The sequence below is a fragment of the Camelus ferus genome, chromosome X (genome assembly GCF_009834535.1).
Source record: "Camelus ferus isolate YT-003-E chromosome X, BCGSAC_Cfer_1.0, whole genome shotgun sequence".
In the NCBI taxonomy this organism is placed as follows: Eukaryota; Metazoa; Chordata; class Mammalia; order Artiodactyla; family Camelidae; genus Camelus; species Camelus ferus.
In genome coordinates, this window is record NC_045732.1 from 3,502,298 (window position 1) to 3,508,044 (window position 5,747).

General features: G+C 34.1%; 1 non-coding gene across 1 annotated transcript; it reads right to left on the bottom strand.

The window, feature by feature from the left end:
* Window positions 1-1,879: 1,879 nt before the first annotated feature.
* LOC116662338 lies at window positions 1,880-1,986 on the bottom strand. Its single transcript, XR_004318374.1, has one exon. It is a non-coding gene; the product is annotated as a U6 spliceosomal RNA (small nuclear RNA).
* Window positions 1,987-5,747: the final 3,761 nt, after the last annotated feature.

The window sequence follows — 5,747 nt, forward strand, 5'->3', positions numbered from 1 at the left end:
AAAGATTAGTTGACCAAAAGTTTGTGGGTGCATTTCTGGGCTCTCTATTCTGTTCCATTGGTGTATATGTCTGTTTTTGTACCAATACTATGTTGTCTTGATGACTGTAGCTCTATAGTATTGTCTGAAGTCTGGGAGAGTTATTCCTCCAGCCTCTTTCTTTCTCTTCAGTAATGTTTTGGCAATTCTAGGTCTTTGATGGTTCCATATAAATTTTATTATGATTTGTTCTAGTTCTGTGAACTATGTCCTGGGTAATTGGATAGGGATTGCATTAAATCTGTAGATTGCCTTGGGCAGTGTGACCATTTTAAAAATATTGATTCTTCCAATCCAAGAGCATGGGATATCTTTCCATTTTTTAAAGTCTTCTTTAATTTCCTTCATCAATGGTTTATAGTTTTCTGTGTATAATTCTTTCACCTCCCTGGTTAGATTTATTCCTAGGTATCTTATTACTTTGGGTGCTATTTTAAAGGGGATTGTTTCTTTACTTTCTTTTTCTGTTGATTCATCATTAGTATATAGAAATGCCACTGATTTTTGAACGTTAATCTTGTAACCTGCCACCTTGCTGAATTCTTCAATCAGCTGTAGTCATTCTTTTGTGGACCTTTTAGGGTATTCTATATATAGTAATATGTCATTGGCATATAGTGCCATTTTTACCTCTTCTTTTCCAGTTTAGATCCCTTTTATTTTTCTCTCTTGCCTGATTGCTGTGGCTAGGTCTTCCACGACTATGTTGAATAGAAGTTGTGATAGTGGGCATCCATGACTTGTCCCAGATTTTAGTGGGAAGCTTTTGAGTTTTTCACCATTGAGTACTATGCTGGCTGTAGGTTTGTCATATATAGCTTTTATGATGTTGAGATATGCCCCCTCTATACCCACTTTGGTGAGAGTTTCTACCATAAATGGGTGTTGAATTTTATCAAATGCTTTTCCTGCATCTATTGAGATGATCATGTGGTTTTTGTACTTTCTCTTGTTGTTGTAAAGTATTACATTGATTGATTTGTGTACATTGAACCACCCTTGTGTCCCTGGGATGAACCCTACTTGGTCATGATTTATAATCTTTTTTATGTGTTGTTGGATACAATTTGCTAATATGTTGAGCACCTATGTTCATCAGTGATATTGGCCTGTAATCGTCTTTTTTGGTAGTGTCTTTGCCTGGTTTTGGTATCAGGTTGATGGTGGCTTGATAGAATGAGTTTGGGAGTATTCCCTCCTTTTCAATCTTCTGGAAAAGTTTCAGAAGGATTGGTATGAGTTTTTCTTTGTATGTTTGGTAGAATTCCCTGGTGAAGCCATCCGGTCCTGGACTTCTATTTGTAGGGAGGTTTTTTAATTGCTATTTCAATTTCATGTCTAGTGATCGGTTTTTTCAAGTGGTCAGTTTCTTCTTGATTCAGTCATGGTGGACTGTATGTTTCCAGAAACTTGTCCATCTCCTCTAGGTTATCCAGTTGGGTTCCATATAGTTTTTCATAATATTCTCAAATGATATTCTGTATTTCTATGTTATTTGTTGTAATTTCTCCAATTTCCTTTCTTATTTTGGTTATTTGTGCTTTTCCTATTTTTTTTTCTTTTGTGTTTGGGCACAGGTTTGTCAGTTTTATTTACTTTTTGAAAAAAACAGTTTTTCATTTGATTATTTTGGTTTTTTTTTAACTTCTATTTTATTTTTTTCCTCCCTGATCTTTATTTCATTCCTTCTGCTGCCTTTTGTGGTTTCTTTGGTCTTTTTTCTAATTTTTTTAGCTGGTGAGTTAGATTGTTTATTTCAGATTGTTCTTCTTTTTTGAGGAATGCCAGAATTGGTATAAACTTCCCTCTTAGCACTGCCTTTGCTGCGTCCCATAAATTTAAATGTATGGAATGCTTCACGAATTTGTGTGTCATCCTTGTGGATGGGCCATGCTAATCTTCTCTGTATAGATCCAATTTTAGTATATGTGCTGCCTAAGCAAGCACTGAGTGTTGGCTCTTTGAAAAGATAAACACACTTGGAAACATTTATCCTAATGTATCAAAATAAAGAGAGAGAATCCATATTAAAAAATCAAATGAAAAGAGGAGAAATTACAGCTGAAGCTACAGAAGTACAAGTGATGGGAAAAGGACACCACACAAAATTATATCCCAACATACTAGACAATCTAGAAAAAAATGGATAAATTCTTAGTAATATGATATTTTCCACTAGTGAATCAGAAAGAAATAGACAATCTGAACAGACTAATTACTACTAATGTTATTGAATCAGTATTCAAAAATTCCAACAAACAAAAATTCAGGAATAGCTTGCTTCACTGATAATTTCTACCAAACATTCATTGGTAAGTTCTACCAAACATTCAAAGATGAATTAATACCTATGCTTGTCAATCTCTTTCAAAAAATAGAAGAGAAAGGGTATTTTCTAAACGTATTTTTTAAGGTGAGTATTTCCTTGATATCAAAACCAGGCAAGTATGCCATGAAAAAAGAAAATTGCAGTCCAATATCCCTGATGAATATAGATGCAAATATCCTTAACAATATATCAGCAAACTAAATACAATATATTTAACAGATCACACACCACAGTCAAAGTGGTTTTTTTCCAAGGGTACAAGTATATTTCAACATCTTCATGTCAGTCAGTGTAAGACATCACATAAATGAAATAAAGGATGAAATTATATGATTATCTCAATAGATTCTGAAAAATCACTTGGCAAATTCAAGATCCATTTATGATAAAACTCTCAACATAATGGGTATACAGGGAATGTACCTCAACATAATAAACGTCGTATATAATGAGCCCACAGCTAACACCATATTCAATGGTAAAAAGTTAAAAATTTTTCTCCTAAGATCAGGAACACAAAAAAGATGTTCATTTTACCACTTTTCTTCAACAAAATTTTGGACGTCCTATCCAGAACAGTTAGGTAAGGAAAATAAGTAAGTTATATAAATTGGAAAAGTAGTAGTAAAATGATTAATATTTATAGATGATGTGACATTATACATGAGAAACCCAGAAAACTCCACCAAAATTTTTTGGAACTAATGAATAAATTCAGAAAATTCAAAGTACAAAATCTGTCCTCAAGAATCTGTAGTGGTTCTTTATACTAATAATTAGCTTTATTCTAATAACAAAAAGAACCTAAGGAAAAAAATTTACAGTTGCATCAAAAAAGAAAATAATCTCACAGTGAATTTAATCAAAGAGGTGAGAAACATGTATATGAAAACTACAAAACAGAAATGAAAGAAAATAAAAAGACAAAAGTAAAAATAAAGGTATCCCATTGCTCATTGATTGAAAATAGTAATGTTGTAAAAGGTCCATACTACCCAAAGCAATGCATAGATTTAACCCAATACCTGTCAAATTTCCAATGAAAATTTTCACAAAAATAGAACAAACAATCCTAATGTTTGTATGGAGCCACAAATGACCTCAAACAGCCATAGCAATCTTGAGTAAGAAAAAAAAAAAGCTGGAAGCATTATGCTTCTGGCTTCAAAGTATACTACAACATTATAATATGTAAAACAGTATGGGCTTGACATAGAAACAGACATGTACGCAAATAGAACAGAACAGAGAGTCCAGAAATAAACTCAAATATATATGATCATTTAATTCATGACAAAGCAGCCAAGAATATAAAATATAGAAATAATTGTCACTTTAATAAGAGGTGTTGGGAAAACTGGAAGTCATATACAAAAGAAGAAACTTGGGGCACTATCCTCAATCATATGCAAAAGTCAACTCAAAATGGATTAAAGACTTAATGTAATACCATAAACCATAAGATGCTTTGAAGAAAATATAGCTGATAAGCTCCTTGACAAAGATATTAGTGATATTTTTTGAATATGACACCAAAAGCAAGTGCACCAAAGCAAAGATAAGCAATGTGGAGTACATCAAACTAAAAAGCTCCTGCTCAGCAAAGGAAAACATCAACAGAATAAAAAGGCAACCTCCTGAATGGGAGAAAAAATTGCAAATAATATATATGATAGGGGATTCATATACAAATTATATAAAGAACCCATACATCTCAATACCAAAAACAATTTGATTTACAAATGAGCAGAAGTTTTGAACAGTCATTTTTCCTCAGAAAATATACAGGTACATGAAGAGATGATCAATAATGCTAATCTTCAGGAAACTGCAAATCAAAATGAGAATGAGATGTTATCTCACACCTATTAGAATGGCTACTATCAAAAAGACAAGAAATAACAAGGGTTGGTGAGGATGTCAAGAATATAGAAATCTTATGCTCTATAGATGGCAATGTAAAATGGTGCAGTCACTATGGACAACAGAATGGAGTTTCTTCAGAAAATTAAAAATAGAATTAACATATGACTCATCAATTCCACTTCCTGGTATTTATCTGAAGAAAATTAAAACATTAACTCAAAAAGATATATGAATGGTCATGCTCTTACAGCATTATGTTTAATACCCAAGATATGGAAGCAAACTGAATATCTATTGATGGAAAAATGGATACAGAAAATCAAAGAAAACCCAAAAATCACCATAAAGGATCATCCCATGAAGTCCACAGAAAGATATATTGTAATTAAATGGTAAAAATTAAAACAGTGAGAGTATTTTTTGAATGGCAAGGGAAATGAAACTTACGTGCCAGAAATTCTCCCATAAGGTTATCTGTTATTCTCTCAGTTGAAACCCTCTGAATCCAAAATGGAGTGAGATATTATGCTAAAAGTGCATACAGAAAAATCTTTCAAGCTATATTAGTATATTTGGTGATATTATTCTTTAAAAATGAAATAAAATAAATAATTTTCCATATAAAATCTGAATGAGTCCATCAATACTAGAAATACCTAACAAGAAATAATAAACAGTTTCCTTAAATTTGAAATAAAGAGATTCTAAAAAGTTGTATAAAAGCATATGGGAGGAATCTTGGCAAGATGGTGGAGTAGCAGGACCTTGAGTTTGCCTCATTTCATGAACACAAGAAAAACACAACCGACTGCTGAACAACCATCAGTAAAAAAGAGTGGAACCTACCCAAAAGGATCTTCTTCAATTGAAGACATAAAGAGAAAACCACACTTGAACAGTAGGAGAGGCATACTCACAAAATAATCATGTTCCATACTCCCCGGGTGGGCAACCCAGAAACTGCAGAATAATTATATTGGAGAAGTTCTCCTACAACAGTGAGAGTTCTGAGCCCCATGTCAGGCACCCCAGTCTGGGAGTCCAACATCAGGAAAAGGAGCCCCCAGAACACTTGTCTTTGAAGGCCAACAGGGATTAATAGCAGAAGACTCACAGGACTTGGGGAACAGAAACTTCAATCTCTTAAAGAGTGCACACAGAATCTCATGTGCACCATGACCAATAGCAGAAGTAGTGATTTCATAGAAACCTGGGCCAGACCTGCCTGCTAGTTTTTGAAGGTCTCTTGGAGAGGTTGGGGAATAGCCATGGCTCACCCTGGAGACATAAAAGCTAATGGTAAACATCTAGAGGCTGGTATCTTGCTTGGGTCATTAGCACCAAGACCAGCCCCACCCAATAGCTTGTAGGCTTAATTCAGGAATGCCTCAGGCCAAACAACAAATTGGCTGGGAACACAGTCCTACCAATCAGCAGATGGGCTGCTTAAAGTCTTCCTGAGCCCACACCCACCTCCAGACATGAACATGTAAATGGCCCTGCCCACCAGAGG